Source organism: Camellia sinensis, chromosome 11 (genome assembly GCF_055761805.1).
Source record: "Camellia sinensis isolate YWXY chromosome 11, ASM5576180v1, whole genome shotgun sequence".
Taxonomy (NCBI): Eukaryota; Viridiplantae; Streptophyta; class Magnoliopsida; order Ericales; family Theaceae; genus Camellia; species Camellia sinensis.
In genome coordinates, this window is record NC_138971.1 from 80,128,721 (window position 1) to 80,146,189 (window position 17,469).

At 37.7% G+C, this 17,469-nt stretch overlaps 1 pseudogene across 1 annotated transcript; it reads left to right on the forward strand.

Moving 5' to 3' along the window:
• The first annotated feature begins 9 nt into the window (after positions 1–9).
• LOC114277119 (SWI/SNF complex subunit SWI3C-like) lies at positions 10–14,362 on the forward strand (annotated as a pseudogene). Its single transcript, XR_014344579.1, has 10 exons — positions 10–79; positions 171–271; positions 6,480–6,826; positions 7,579–8,114; positions 9,094–9,206; positions 9,501–11,404; positions 11,488–11,670; positions 12,468–12,891; positions 12,989–13,120; positions 13,932–14,362. The product of XR_014344579.1 is annotated as an SWI/SNF complex subunit SWI3C-like (transcript).
• The last annotated feature ends 3,107 nt before the right edge of the window (positions 14,363–17,469 follow it).

Consider the following 17,469-nt stretch of genomic DNA (forward strand, 5'->3'; position numbering starts at 1 on the left):
TTTCAGGTTATGGTTGAGAAAATGGGACTTCCTAATGGATTGGATTCTGGTACATCTAAAGGTTATGGTGATGTTCTACGTAAGTTACAATTATAACTTATGTTTTTGTTGTTTACTAAACATGTTTACGTGGCTGCTAATGTGTACCATTTAATTTTATGTAATTGAAGGTTGTTGTCGGACGTGGAGTAAGATTGAAAGATGGATTGCCACTCTTGAGTTTGACCATGATAGGAAATCAATGGGAGTTATAGTGAGATGCTTCTTCTCTGTAATTTCTTCATTTTTATAGAATCTTTATTGCTCATGAATGCTTGATCTGCACAAAATGTGATTCAAATGCATGAAAATTGTAAGTTTCTTATAGATTAGCAATTCAAGCTCTTCAGTTTTGATGATTTTATTGTGTGTTGTTTAATGATTTTTATTTTTATATTTTTTCCCATTTTCTTGGGTGTAGAAGAAAGTTTGAAAATTTATAGCACTCCAATTGTTTGTTCTAAAGCCTAAAAGAGACTCATTGATGACTTTGGCTTATCAAAATAACTTGTTTGAATTTTGAAACTATACCCTTATTTGGTCTGTGTTGTTCTCAGTTTTCGATTCGTCGATTTGATTGGCTAATGGTGATATTTGTTTGTAACAAGGGAATTTAGTGTTGTTCTAGGAAGAAAACCTGAACCTTGTACTGCTTTTTATTCTTCCTACCAGTGCAGGTAACTCATGTTCATTGAATGATAAATTTTAGTGAAGGAATGCATTTTCAAAATTTTGGCGTATTTATGAAGGGTTGCAGGCTAGGGTTGCCTAATTGTTAAGTGTTTTTGTATGGGACACGGACATTCAACACACCACAGATATCTGAAATCCAGTCAAAGTATTTGCACAATCAACATTGAATTGCATTTCTTTTGTAGAACATTAAATATTTAAGATGGATAGAGCCTCTTAAATTAAGTTGTTGGTTATAGTAAAATTTCTGTTGAACTTCCAATTTTTATGGGTAAAGTGACATTTTGTTTTTACATGTTTCATGTCATGGCAGAGGTATTTATGTTAAGACATTTGAAGGGGTGTGATTGGTCAGACTTTATCTTTTTGTAAGACTAGAACAATCTCTGCAAATAGTTAGTTTATTCATATGCTTCTAGTGGTGTCTGAATTAATTTGTGTTTTTATTTTTCAGGTTAGAAATTTTTTGGAGAGATGCAAAATATGGTCAAAGAATTCAAGGACTTAGTTTTTCAAGTTTTTTTTTTATTTTTTAATATATGTAAGCACAGCTTAAATTTTTTTATTTAATTCATTTGTATATACTTTTGAACATATTTAATTTTCATTTATGAAATATATGACATTATTCCATTGAATATGTGGTTATGATTCAAAGTATAGTATATAGTGTGTATTACATTCCTGAAATGCGCGTACAAAAATAATATCGATTATTCTTCAAATATGTCAAATCTTTTTAGTAATTAATCACACTTAAAAGATATGATCTAAATGTTATTAATCACACTTAAAAGATGTGATCCAAAGTTTATTATCACAGGTTTTATTAGTTTTTAATCACACTTAAAAGATGTGATCTAAATGTTTTTAATCACACTTAAAAGATGTGATTTAAAGTTTATTATCACAGGTTTTATTAGTTTTTAATCACACTTAAAAAGTATGATCTAAAGTTTATTATCACAGGTTTTATTAGTTTTTAATCACACTTAAAAGATGTGATCTAAATATTTTTAATCACACTTAAAAGGTGTAATCTAAATGTTATTAATCACACTTAAAAGGTGTGATTAAAAATGACCCCTTTTAATCACACTCTCAAAGATCACACTTTAATAAAACTTAAAAGGTGTGATTAAATAACAAACATCATACAAAAAAAGTGTGATCTTTATCTGTTTTGTAGTAGTGTCACCATCAAGAGTTTGGGCTGCGTGTTCAACATTCAAAAACTGTGAGCTGCGTGTTCAACTTTCAAAAAATGTGGGCTATGTGTTCACGACAACAAGTTTGAGCTGTGTGTTCAGATTTCAAGAAAGTGTGGGCCGCGTGTTCACCGCAAGAGTTTGAGCTGTGTGCTCGGATTTCAAGAAAATGTGGGCTGCGTGTTCATGACAAAAGTTCGAACTGCGTGTTTAGAAGTTCGAGTGCTTGAGCTGTGTGTTCAAAATGCAAACCGAATGCTGTGTTATGGACTGAATGTTCAGATTGAGCAGTGTTATGAGCGGTGTGCCCGAAATGAGCCGTGTGCCCGAAAAATGAGCTGTGTGCCCGAAAAATGAGCCGTGTGCCAAAAAATGAGCTGTGTGCTCGAAATGAGCTATGTGCCCGAAATGAGCTGTGCGCCCCAAAACGAGCTGTGTGCCCGAGATCTGCCGTGTCCCTGGAAAATGAGTTGTGCGCCCAAAACGAGCTGTGTGCCCGAAAAATGAGCCGTGTGCCCCCAAATGAGCTGTGTGCCCCCAAACGAGTTGTGTGCCCGAAAAATGAGCTGTGTGCCCCGAAATGAGCAGTGTGCCCGAAAAACGAGCTGTGTGCCCGAAAAATGAGCCGTGTGCCCAAAAATGAGCCGTGTGCCCAAAAATGAGCTGTGCGCCCCCAAACGAGCTGTGTGCCCGAGATTTGCTGTGTGCCCGAAAAATGAGCTGTGTGCCCGAAATGAGCTGTGTGCCTGAAATAAGCTGTGTGCCCAAAATGAGCTGCGTGCCCGAAATGAACTGTGTGCTCGAATGAGCTGTGTGACCAAAAGAGCCGTGTGGCCAGATAAACAGAGTGCTGTGTTTCGAGCTGCGTGCCAAATGAACAGAATATTGTGTTGTGAGCCGCGTGCCAAACAAACAAAGTGTTATGTAGTGAGCTGTGCATGAATGGAGTGCTATGTCATAAGCCGTGTGCCATTACTTGCATTGTGTATACATTTTATCGTGCTATTTTGAGCATCGCACTGTTTTGTGCAGTTTACATTCGCACTATTTTGCGCATCGCACTGTTTTGTGCAGTTTATCATTCGTGCTATTTTGCGTACATCATTGCACTGTTTTGTGCAGTTTACATTCGCACTGTTTTGTGCATCGCACTGTTTTGTGCAGTTCACATTCGTGCTATTTTGCGCATCGCACTGTTTTGTGCAATTTATCATTCGTGCTATTTTGCGTACCTCATTGCACTGTTTTGTGCTGTTTACATTTGCGCTGTTTTGTGCATCGCACTGTTTTGTGCAGTTCACATTCGCCTTATTTTGCGCATCGCACTGTTTTGTGTAGTTTATCATTTACGCTATTTTACGTACCTCAATCGCACTGTTTTGTACAGTTTACATTAGCGCTATTTTGCGCATCGCATTGTCCTGTGCATTGCATTCATTCGCGCTATTTTGCGCACCTCAATCGCACTGTCTTGTGCTTTGCATATCACATCGCGCTATCTTGCGCACCTTACCTGCACTTGTTAGTGCATTGCATCGCACTATCTTGCGCACCTTATCTGTATCGCACTGTTTTGTGCATTCACCCCACTGGTACTGTTTTATACACCTTTAGCATCACACTATTTTGTGCATCTGTTTAGCACTGTTTTGTGCATTCACTCTGCATCACACTGTCTTGTGCACCCTCTGGTCTAGGAGACCTTAAATCCTCTAAAGGTGCAATTCCTTTGGTGTTTGTCGTGCCAGAATGACTTCCGGTGGTTTGGTATAGCCACCTGCCTATGTTTGCGGTGAGTTCCTAGGAGACCAACTGAGACGGTGGAAACTAGAGTTCGAATGGCTCTTGCCTAGAACGCAAAGGTTCGGGATTTCCAAGACTAAAGTCTGGTTTAAATACCCAGAGGTATATCCTCGGCTTGAAATCTGTATGACAGCCCCATAGATTGAGATAACATGTGTATGCACCTCAATTCTGGATACTAAACCAACCTAGTCTTTCACCCTATTGCAGAATAGGGAAAGCTGCGACCACAGTCAGGGAGAAAAGTAGTACTTGTGGTTCAACCGAAAAGAAGGGGAAGATTCCTACATCAGCAGGAGGTAAGACATTGCTGAGGAAGGTCATTGCCAATTGCCCTTGTAAGATACCTTCACTTCCTATCTATTGCATCACATTATGTTTATTGCATTGCATATAGCATCCATCGCATGCATTCTTTCCAAGTTAAGCCTGGTCTGGCATGTACCCATACTTTTCACGTTGAAGCATGGTTATGAGATTTTGTGTACGCACCTATTCCACTGATGGAATTGTGGTTTGAGGGTGACAACACCATTTCCGTGTTAGACGTGGTTTGTTTGTGTCCATGCCTTTCCTAGGCAAGATACGGTTTGGCCGCGCGCGTTATCCATTGCATTCATTGCATTGTAGTGTAGTGTGTTGCATCCAGCATTTAGGATCATGATCTTTCCTCAGCAGATCATTCCTCACTTATATCATGCCACCCAATTACTTGTATCATGTGTTCCGTCTACACACATATAGTTCTGCATGTGTACGAGCCTATTCCACTGATGGGATTGTGGTTTGAGGGTGTCGGCACCTTTTCTATGGTAGACGGGTTTTGCATCTCCATCATCTTTATGATATTTGTGTGGTTTTATACTGCTTGTGGTTTGATCATCTCAAATGCATTGCATATCATTTGCATTGTTTCATTACATTGCATTGCAAAAATTCTGAATTTTCAAACCGGCTTCGCGTAGCATATAAGTCCAATTTTCAAACCGGCTTCGCGTAGCGTATAAGTCCAATTTCCATACCAGCTTCACGAAAGCGTGTAAGTCCAATTATCAAATCGGCTTCACGTAGCGTTTAAGTCCAATTTTCAAATCGGCTTCGCGTAGCGTCTAAGTCCAATTGTCAAAATCTTCTTGCATGTCTTTTGCATTTTTTTTGCGTCTGCCTGTGGGCACGTCTTTGTTTATCTCGCCTGTTTGTCTAAGTCTTCGGCCTGGTCAAAAATGGGTCGTCTCTGGGCTTTGACATTCACTCCCGTCACTTATGACACTACAAGAAATTGCACTTTTGGCGACTACTTTTGGCGACAACGTCAATTTTTCGTAGCCAAAAGTATATTTTTGGCGACACAGTGATCAATTTCGTTGGGAAAAGTAGACCTTTACCAACGCAATTTACTATCGTCGCTAAAAAGGCATAACATTGACTAGGCGCCAAAAATATTGGTTGGCGCCAAAATTTCATAAATTTTAGCTACGAGGCTTATTTTTTAGCAACGTAATAAGCGTCGCTATTAATGTGCTTACTTTTGGCGATGACAAGTTGGCATGGGCAAAGAGTTAAACATTTAGCGACGATAATACTATTCGTCGGTAAAAGTTTTGGTAGTGAAATAAGGTGATTTAGTTATTTGTATTTTTATTATAATTTTTCAAATTTTTTTAAATTTTCTAATTATTGAATTGTAAAATTAAAGTGATCATCGAATTATATCACAAAATGAATCCATCAAGCCCAAAAACACTCTTAAGTTTAGATGGCTAATTTGAGATAATTTAAACTTTTTCAAAGAATCTAGTTAAATTTTCAATTTCAATATGTTTGGTTTTATTTTCAGAAACCTATTTTAGAATTTTTTTTTTCCTAAAAAACTAAAAAAAAAAATTGGTGAAAAAATAAAAAAATACTTATTATTTTTGTATAATTTTATTTTTTAGGAGGTCATAAATAATTTTTTAAATTTTGAAAATATAATTTTGATTTTTAGTGTTCAAATTAGTTTAATCTTTTTTATTTATTTATAGCATTCATTCCAATTTTAATAGTTTTTTAAAAATGATGTAAAAGATCAGTTAAGTTTTCAAATGGCATTTTATTATTGTTATAATTGGAAAGATAATGCTGAGGAAAACCTGTATGCAGAGGCATTAGAGATAATTTGTATTTAAATTTAAATTTAATTAAAAAAAATGGAGATGCTATAATGCTTCCAACATTAATCGTCTGAGCATAGAAGGGCTACAAAATCAGAGGCAGAGCTTCCTCTCTCTCTCTGTAGCTCTGTAGTAGCATCGATACTTCAAGTTCAAACCACAACCGCACCAAATCGCAGACCCCACAAATCTCTGCATAAACAACCCCCCCTTCTCGCTCGCTCTCCCTCACTCCACCTCTTTCTCTTTCAGCAATGCTAGCTTCCTCCTCAGGTAAACAAACCCCACTAACCTAACTTTTTCACTCTCTCTCTCTCTCCTACTCAATTTTCAAATTCATCAATCTCTCTCTCTTTCTCTCTCTCTCTACTTTGCCATTTCCACAGAGACTCGCACCAAGTGGAGGAAGAAGAAGCGAAAGAGAGACCCCCAAATCACTCGACGACCCAATCCCCAAGACAACGACCTCGACGATGATGACGAAGAAAACGAAGACGACGACGACCTCAACCAACAACAACAACCCGAATTCGAAGGAGACCCTTAATCGGGTCCCACCGATTCGGCTCCGATTGCCTGCGAGATTGAGGTCTTATCGGATGGCGGGGGTTCGAATCTCCCACTTCCCTCCCATGATCAAGCACACAGTCAATCGCCCCCACTCCTCTGTGCTTGAGATTGTGGCCCTAGAGAAGGCGATTCAGTGTGGGGAGGGCAAGAACCTGCAGAACGGCGTCGTATTGGAGAACGTATCGCATGGACAGCTCCAGGCGCTGTCGGCCGTGCCGGCGGATAGTCCGGCGTCGGCCGGCGATTAAGGGTCTTCTTTCACGGTCGCGTATGTGATTACGCCGCCTCCGGTTATGGAGGGTTGAGGGGTTGTGAAGCGTTTTGGGGCTAATCGAGTTCATGTTGTTCCAATGCACATAGGTGCTTGCTTTATCTCTCTCTCTCTCTCTCTATATATATATATATATTTTCTTATGCCCTAATCTGCTCTATTTAGGTTGATAGTTGAACTATTATGTCTCATATTATTCTCTGTTTATGTACACATGCTTATATGTATTCGTAAAAATTTGTTCAAATTATTATTTTTATATGTTTGTCTCTTTCATTGTGCCATATTATTACTTTGTGAGTTTCAGGTTTTGGGTTGTTGATTTGGAGTTTCCCCTTGGCACATTGCTCTCACTCTCTATGTGTGTTAATATTACAGTCTGTTTAGATCAAGTGATAAGAAATGGAGAGAAAGAGAAATCTTTTATCATTTTTGGTTTATAAATTAGGTGAGAAATGGAGGGAAAGAGAACTCTTTTATTTTATAGGTTTCATTTGTCATCAAAAGTAGTGAGATTTGGTAGGAAGCAAAATCATTGGTTGTGTATTTTCATAATATTGAAATTGCCCTGTTAAAATACGAAAGAAAAAGAAATCCCACCCATATTACCATATCACATACTTTGCTTTCACATAGAGTTCATTTCTTTTATTTTCTCACTTGGATGAGAGACCACAATCATTTCTTGCCTATTATCTTTTATATTTTGCTATGCTGTTTTGTTTCAGTCTGTCTTTGTTGATCTTGTGCTAACAATATTCACATTGCTCTATTTCTCATCATGCCATATTAATTTGCTTTTAGTTTATCTCATTTGGTTTTGAGCTTCTTTGGAGAGCAGATTGGTTTTCGCCCAGTACTGTGCATAGATTAGAGAGACAAGTGGTGCCACATTTTTTCTCCGGGAAGTCAGCTGAACATATGCCAGAAAAATACATGGAATGTCGTAACTGGATTGTTGCCAAGTACATGGAGAATCCAGAGATGAGACTGTCAGTTGATGATTTTCGAGAATTGGTAGCTGGCATTGATATTGATGATTTAACACGAATTGTTCGGTTTCTTGATCATTGGGGAATCATTAATTACTGAGCGTTTGCTCCCAATCGTGAGCATCGGAGTGATGGTTCATATTTGAAGGAAGATTCAACTGGTGAGGTTCATGTGCCATCAGCTACTTTGAAGTCCATTGATAGCTTAATTCGGTTTGACAAGCCCAAATGTAGGCACAAGGCAGCAGATGTTTATCCATCATTGTCATGTCATGATGGTGAGGAGTCTGATTTAGACAGCAGGATCCGAGAGCGATTATCTGAGAATCGATGCAATTGTTGTTCCTGTCCCCTACCCATTGTTTATTATCAGTCACAGAAGGAGGTGAATAGCATACCTTTTTCTAGCCACTTGTTATTATGTTAATTTGAAGAGCAAACAGGTACTCGAAATCTTTGTTTTTGGTCTCTAAGATTAATTTGAACCTTTAAAGATAGTTATACTTAATAATAATAACCGTTATATTGAAAAAATATATCTTCTAATTGTGGCTGGTTATATTATGGGGAGTGATGAACCGAACTTAGTGGATTATCTTTGAGGCAATTTAGTTATCTTGTGAGAATTAAATGCCTCTCTCATATTTTAGGCAGCGTTTGAGGATACAAATCCATGATTTGAATTAGTTCCGTTAAAGATATGGAGGAGCCAACAATATTGATGGTATGAAATCAGTTTTACAACTTGTAAAATGTCTGTTGCAATTTTTCTATGTTAGTCGTGGTGATGAAAGTCATTTTTCTGCAAGGATCCCACGCTCAATGATGGATTTGTGCATAAAATTATATGGCAAAACATGGTAGGGTAATACCAGTTCTGTGAGTGTACAAATGCTTTCAAAAATGTCATCAACCAGTCTAATCCTACCTATGATTACAATGGATTATTGTTTCTATATTTGTTGCAAATAAGTGATTACTCATTCATGAGAATATAGAAAATAATGAGCAACTTCTTACTTTCACCTGCTTTCTTTAGGATGCTATATTTTTTTTTGGGGGGGGGGGGGTGTTTAGATTTGAGAACTCTGGATTTAGTGGAGGCTATAATCTTAAATGAATGAATACTTAAAATTTAAAAAATGATGCAAAATTAAGCAAATGTCTTCCTTTTTTCAGAAGTTACTCCAAAGGTGGTTCTTAGCTTATTGGTTAAGTGGGGGCTCATTTTTATGTACTTAATTAATTATAGTAACTGGCAGATGAAGACGTGTGTACTTTTTTGCTCTCTCTCTCTGCCCCCCTTACCATCCCTCACAACAAGGGTATAGGTTTGTTCATTAACAGTTTTATCATTTTATTAGCAACTTCTCCAGCAGAGACAGTATTTTGGTTAGTATGGAAAGGTGTTAAAGGTGTCTATATCTCGGACAGTAGCTGGTGCTATTCAACATTTTGCAAACAATACTTGTAGTGTGTAAGTCTAAGTGTTTTCATTATTGCTAGTTTTTGTTTATGTATTTATTTTTATTTTCCTTGAGAAGTGAAATTGAGTTATAAATACTTCAAAATGTTTTTGTCAAACATTGCTTGTTCATTTCAATCTTTTGCTTATTCTATTAGTTCATATGTACAAGGAAACTGCCTAATCTGAAGATGCATTTTATTTCTGCTTTTTATCCAGTTGTATGTTGATACTGGCTTGTTTACATATTTTTGTTCCATTACTTCACTACAACTGTTTTGTTCTTCAACGTGATTTCTATCCCAGATATATTACTTACCCAAAGGAGGAGGAAGCGGTTCGATGTATTCAATCAATGCATGGGTTTACCTTGGATGGTAGATCATTGAGGTGGAAAATGGCTACATTCAAGATTTATGTTCTATTCTGTATTCTCTTATGTGGGTGTTGGGATTTCATTTTGCAGGGCATGCTTTGGAACCACAAAGTATTGTCATGCCTGGTTGAGAAGTGTGGTATGATTTCTGAATTATTGATTGGAAATTGGACTATTGGTTATAGGCGAGGATTGAAAATTTTTTTGGTGCAGTCTTGCAGCAATCCTGATTGTCTGTATTTGCATGAGATTGGCACACAAGAAGATAGTTTCACTAAAGATGGAATAATATCAGCATACACAATGTATTTTCATATTTTGATTACCCTCTGCTTTTCCTCTCATTTAATTAAAATATGGCCCCAAGTCCATACTATAAGATTCTAAATGAACGCTGTGAATAACACTTGAGTTTGTAGTGGTAGACTTGGGATTATTTTTCTGCGAGCTAACTAAGAACGTCCCTGATGTGGATTTTATCTTTTTAAGCACCTTAATTGGTCACTGATACAACTATTATTAGCATCATTGGTGGGGGTGAGGCAAAATCAGAAATACAAGATGTCCTTGGAAAATTTGTCTTAAAATGAAAAGGAATATAAACCTGAGACTGGGCCCATCAATGGACTGTATTCTAAGCTAAATCTAATCCAATAATTTGTGGTTGAAATGTGATTATTCAATTACTATCAGAATCTAATAGGTCTGATTGTTAACAGATCATACATGGATTTAGTTGATCTGATCTGTTAATGATTCTGCTCAATTATAAAGATGAATATGCTAGTTATAAAATGTTTCAACTGTCAAATCCTAATTTATTGGATGGTGGCTTCTCTGTATACTGCAGAACAACAACACTTATTTGACTATAGGATTTTTTTTAACAACACCACTTGTTTAGAAACTTATATATGATATAGTTTTTGGGTAGTTTATAACTTTTTGGCCAATTATAACTTAAGGATAGTTCTTTTTGGATGGTTTTGAATTAAGGCTAGTTTTTGGATGATTGGAATGTATAGACAATTCTGAATCTAGGTTGAGAGAGGAAGACAATAACTGGACCATGATTTTGTGTTCACTGGCTGCCCAACTGCATAATGACGGCATCCTATATTCAGTCAGTCTTAGAGAGTAGTATAGTATTGTGTAACCTGTATTTAGTCAGTATTAGATGGAGGAGAGACAATGCCTAAGAAGGTATGGTTTTGTAGTTAATAAAATGGAGAAAGATTCAAAAGAATGTTGGACACAAATCTAACTCCATTCACAAAGACATTAAAATCTTCAAATCACTTAGGATTCCCATGGCAAAGGACCCAAATGGTTACCTGACAGTTGATTCAACACCTAGGTGCCAATATTTTCTTTTTTTCACATTATCGTTCATCTAACATCGATGTGGCGAGATTAATTTCCTGCAATGTATGACTGATATATTTGCATGTTAAGGAGACTTGAACTTGAGCCTCTTTATTGCTGGGGTGTTCCGTAGGTGACTCTCGCTGCTTCATTAGGAAGGTTTATTTCCTATGTGTAGACTCTAGACTATTTGTAGTAGCATGCTACTATTTGATCATTGTTGTAACCTCAAATTAATCTATATTAAATTTATTCCTTTTTTCTGTTGTCATTGATATAGTTTATATTACTTTCTGGATTGTTTCCTTTTGTTTTCCACTGATTGAAGCAATCAACAAGTAATGAAAAAATACTGAACTTCAAAGCTACTAAAATGCTTCCATGACTCTGAATACTGTCTGTTATTAGTCCGTAAAAGCAGAGTTACATCTTGATGATAATGGTTCTATTGCTCTTTTGCCACTTTCAGGTTGCCACTTTGACTTTATCTATGTTATTTTTTATTGATAATCTTATAGAATCATGCCTTATTTCCTTTTTCTTCGTTTGAAGGGAACCAAAAATCAATCCCATACTGACCAAATTTTGTTGTGCGACCACATATCGTTCATCGAGATATCAAAGCTAGCAATATTCTCCTCGAAAAAGACTTGACACCCAAATTTCAGATTTTGGTCTACCAAAACTTATCCCAACCAACATGACTCATGTCAGTACCCGTGTGGCAGAAACGATGTAAGTTCTAACAATAATGCATCCATTTTTTTAATCCATCTAATCATAAGAGTTCATCTTCGTTACATTCTAACAATAGTGCAAATATGGAATTTACACTTTCTTAGGAATGTCTGTGTCTGTGAGTTGAATTTGATATGGAAGGAAACTAATATCTGTGCTGATCTCCTAGCTAAGAATGCAGCAGCTCGGCGTGAAACTTTTATGCTTATACATGATGCTCCCAAGACTCTTCTAACGTTATTGGCTAAAGATAGGATAGGTGCTGGGTGTTTGAGAAGGGTGCATTTGTGATCTTTGCTTTCTTTTGTTTTGGCTTCAGCCATCGTTTGGGGAAAAAGAACCTTATAAAAAAGAGAATGTGATATAAATTTCCAAGTTCGTGATTAACTTCTTAGAACTGCAGATTTCCCACTCATTACCATTTATGCCACACTTTCATCATTTGCATCATTGTTTAGGATTATTTTCTTCGACTTCTTTATTTATTTATCCCTTTTCTATTTTAGATATATCGAACAGTGTAAACATGTGCCTTGGTATTTCGCATCTGTTTTTGTGTGTTTGATGCAGCTACTGGTACCTTTTTGGTGTGTCTTCAATACTTAAGTCTCAAAACTAGCAATTTAGTTTCTTTTTCTTTGTTTTTTTTAATTTTTTTTTTAAGTATTCCCATGGTGCCCTGAATAATGATTTTGGTATTCCATATTTATTAGAACAAATGCAAATTTCATTGAACCTACCTAACGTACTTGGCTAATCTTTTTGCATGCTTTACTTTGAAATGTGATTCACAGATGCTTCTGTTCTGAGCTTATGGTTGTAGTCTCCATTTTTAACTTTGCAGAGATGTCTTTTGAGCTTGTGTCAGTATTGGTAGATATGATTTTCAAAACTTTTTGTATTTATGATGATCGAGGAAGGAAAGTTGTTGATGATGTGATCACAAAAGCTTTGGGCGAAGTTACATTTATGATGAGTTTTGCGGCAACCGTTGTACAGGTCATGGAAAAGCAAATAAAATTGCAGTCTCATGTAGGCTGCTACAGACTTCTCAAGTGGTCGTGTCTTCTACTAAGCAAGAGTCAATTTGCTTAAGTATCAAAGAATGCATTTTACAGAGTGGCTGCAGTGCAGGCATCACTTCTTCATATTGTTATTCAAGGATCTTTTCGTGAGAGAAGGGCTTGCAAACGAACATTTTTTCGTTTGTTCTCAGAGGTTTACCCCTCTAACATTTTTCCAGTTTTGATTAAATCATTTTTATGGGTTTCTAGTTCTAAATTTCTTATGCATTTTATATTTTTAATTTTTTCAGTCATCATAAATCTACAAAACCTACATTGCATAACTAAAGGATGTGAGGATCCCATACAAAGATAGCCCGGAACTGTTGGGGCTTTTGCTGGAATTTTCAAGTTCAATTCCTTCTTTATTTGATCAATGGAAGGTAAGAAGCTCTTTTCTTTTAGCTGTTGTATCAGCAACAATATTCTTTTGGGCTATTAATGACCCTATCTAGTGCTGAAAAATGATAAATTTTGGAGCTTCCTCTATTGAGTGCAATTTGGTAATGCAAAATTAGTTACTAATTAAAGAATAAAATCCATTAAAGAGGGGGTCTAATTTTTAAGATAGAGAAACTTGACTTTGCACAACATGATGAACATGCTAAATGAAATATGATTTAAATTTTGATTTCAAGTGCCAAATTAACCATTACATTTTGAAATTCTATAAATTTGGATGCTGACAGTGTTTAGTAATACTAAAATGGCACTAAAATTATCAATGTTGTCAAACATGATGTTAATGTTATGTCGGGTCCTGCGATTTCGGATTTTATGTTGCACTTATATTTAATGTCCCTCTAGCTAGTGTTTTGATTGATTGCTTTTTGTTGCACAACCAACATTTCTTGATATGTATGTTAAATTAGTTCTGAATGCAAAAGAAAAGCCAACAATGGGTCTCAGTGAAGCTTTCCTTCCACTGTTTACTTATTTGTCGCATGAAGATTTTAAAAGTATTGTGGTCCCATCATCTGTTAAAAGTAAATTTGCATCACAAGCATCTATCCTTGTAACTGTAGATTTACAAATTTGAACATACTAAATTCTAAATATAGAATTATTGTTTAGCTACAATAATAGTGATTGCGTTGAAATTCAATTTTTGTTACCAAAAGAAAAAAAATATGGTTTCATCTTTACTGCTTCCACTCGGTAACACACTACAATAGTGATTGCCTTGTTGCTTAGATGTTCTTCATCTTTAATTCTGCTGGTCTGTTGCTGCTGCTGCTGCTGCCGGTGCGCTACTGCAAAATTTTGCTGGACTGCTGCTGCTGCAATTGCAATGTTGCTGTGAAGCGGGCTGCTACTAGATGCTGGTTTGCTGCAAATTTGGGTTGTTGTTAGTTTCATGATTTCATTTTGTTATCTGCTGTTTTTACCATGTGTTCACAATGTGGATGTATTTGAGTATTTTAGTGAGTTTATCCTTTTAGGTTTTATACAACGCTTCCAAAAGCATATTTTTTAGCAGCGTTTTTTTGCCTACACATCAACTTTAGGTGATTTAATATTAATGTTATTAGTTTGTAATAGTAGTGCCTAAGGGATGCCTCTTGTAAATATGTAAATCATATAAAAAAATATATATGATTTTCAATTTTTTTTGCCGTTACAAATTTGTCGTTACCAAAAAGTAAACCTTTCTCGACAAACAACTTATCGGTAAATGTGTAGCCAAAAGTTTGTTTTTGCCCACTTATATTGTGTTGCTAAAAGTGTATTTTTTGCCAATGCCAATTTGTCGTTGCCAAAACTAAAGCTTTATCGACAACCAAATCGTTGGCAAATGGTAACATTTACCGACGTAAATGTGTCGCTAAAAGTTACTTTTGCCCACTCATATTGTGTTGGTAGAATTGTATTTTTTTCCAATGCCAATTTGTCGTTGCCAAAAGTAAAGGTTTAGCGACAAACAAATCATCGGCAAATGGTAACATTTACCGACGTAAATGTGTCGCCAAAAGTTTACTTTTGCCGACGCATATGTTGTTGGTAAAAGTATATTTTTTGCCCATGCAAATTTGTGTTGCGAAAAGTGCCACATAATCATCATATTTAAATGACTTTTACCAACGCAAGGTAAATTGCCGACGATGGATGAAGGCTTTTATCAACGACTATGTTCGTCGCTAAAGGCATTACTTTTACCAACGCAATGATAATTTCGTCGGCAAAAACTTTTGCCAACTCACTTTTGCCTACGCGTTGCCAACGTAGCTTTGTGTGTCGGCAAAACTCTTTGCCAACGAATTTTCCCTTTTAGCAACATATTTTGTTACGTTGCGAAAAATGCAATTTCTTGTAGTGTGACTTCCAAGTTCTGTCAAAGAGGGGCAACTGTAGACACCCCATTTTTGACTGACCCTAAGACTCAGACGTCACCAATTGAGCACTCGGTGATGATGCATATTGTGCTCGTTCTGAGGTTTCAGAGTCTCGGCTGCGAGCCTTGCCTCCGGACTTCGGGGCTCCTTTGTGTTTTGCCTCGGTTTGCGAACCAGGTCCTGTTTTCTCTATTTTTTCTTCCTGAAGGAAGGGAGAGGTCTCGTAGACCACCTCTCAGTGGCCGTAGGCTACGTTTCGTGGTTGTAGGCCATTTTTCCCGTTTAGAGACCAGTTTTCGGTTTTCAGAGCCGTCGGCCATGTGCCTCGGTTCGGGACCGCTTAACTACCTCCGTTTGCTCTGATTTTTGGTACACACCTTGTTTCCTCTCTTTTGAGGGACACTGTGGCCCGAAAGACCACCTTCGTGGTCGCACACCACTTTCGGTACCTAACAGCCTGTTTTCGGGGCCCCAGGCCGCGTGTTTTTGCCCCCGAACCCTCGTTTTGCATCGGTTAGGGTTCATTTTTTGTATGGACCCTATTTTCACTGTTTGGAAGGTGGTACTACAGTGGGAGACCAGCAATTCTTTTGGAAATCATTTTCTCTCTCCTCCAGCGGATTTTCTTGACAGAAAGCTGGTTTTCCTCACTTTTGGGCCATAATTTCTGGTCTCCCATACCACCATTGTGTTGTTCTCATTTGGGATGCCACCAATATGGGTAGGCCGACAAGCTTTTCTTCCTAACCCTTTTGAACCTTGCTAGAAAGCTGGTTATCCACTCCCCTCGGCCACAATTTTTGGTCTCCCACCATACAGCTGTGTTGTACTCATCTGGGAGGCCACCTTTCTGGTATAGCCGACCAGCATTTCACCTTGACCCTTTTGAACCCTGGTCGGCCGACCAGGGTAAGTGGTCGGCCGACCACTTGAACTGGTCAGCCTACCTTCTGCTTTTTGGCCTTCCTGAGTGCAACACAACTGTGCCAACTGTGAAGCATTTGACCCTATCTCCGAGATTTCACGCTCTTGTTTGTCTTCTTAAGGAAGCTTTGGTCCATTTGATTAGCTTCTAGGAGAAGCTTGACCCTTTTGTCAAGCTTCTTGAGGAAGCTTGACCCCTTTGGTCTAGCTTCCTCAAGAAGCTTGACCCTTTTGGTTAAGCTTCTTTGAGAAGCTTTGACCCTTTCTCGAGGCTTCTCCAAGAAGCCTTGGCTCTCTTCCTGTATAAAACAAACCTTCCCTCTCCATTTGCAAGGGTTATAAAATTTAGCCAAGGCATATACATACTCTCCTCCATATCTCTCCTCCATATCTCTCTCATCCAAGGTCAAATACTCCATTGTTCTTGGCCATTACACCACACCTCCTAGCACAACACCTCCACCATCCATCCAAGCACCTTGGAGCTGTTTTTCAGAGGTTGAAGGCTCACCTTCTTGGACCAGAACTTGCTGCATTGCTGTGCTACAAGGGTAAGTCATCATTTCCCCAATTTTTGCATTATTTTGCTTCATAACTTAGCCCTATTCTCAAGAATTTTTGGGTTTCATCTTAAACTGAAAAGTGTCTTATTTTGAGCTCCTCTTGAAGTTTGTTTAAGGATACTTTTCTGTTTGACGTCATCTACCTCCTTGTATGCTCCATCCCTCTTTGTAGGCTTATTTTGCTTCCTATCTTAGCCTTACTTGCAAGCATTTTTGAGATTTGTCATAAACTGAAAAGAGTCATATTTTGAGTCCCTCTTGAAGTTTGATTAAGAGCATTTTTCTGTTGGGGGTCATCTACCCCCTTGTATGCTTGTTTGCATCTTGTTTTGAGCCTTGCATCTAGGCCTTTGTTGCATGCTTTGTTTGGCCTTTTAGCCACACTATTTTGAGAGCCAAAATCAAAGGGGGGTGAGCCCCTCTCTCCTTGTCTTGTTTGTTGTCCCTTTTGGCCTTCCAAAGGACCCCTATTTTGCATGCTTTGAAGTCTTGTTTCAGGTCATTATTTATGAGCTTTTAGGTCTGCTTTAACTCTGTCCGGAGCCCCTTTGGCCATATTTTGTGTCTATCATGCATGTGTGGAGCAATCCTCCTCAAGGCCTTTCAAAGGGGCTTTCATTTGCATGCTTCATTGACCCATTCCAGGGCTTTTTGGTGGGTTTTAGGACCCTCATAACCTATTTTTAGAGTTGGTTTTGCCATTTGGTGTGTCCGTCATATAGGTGCGGAACAACCCCTTGCATGGCCCTCCAAAGGAGCCCATCATTTTTGCATGCATTGACTGAGTTTCAGTGGTTGTTTGGGCATATTTTAGCATACCATATTGCTATTTTTGGCTGGTTTGGTGACCTCTCCTGTGCTTCATATACATGAAATCTAAACCATGCTTACTAGCCTATGTTGCATGTTGTT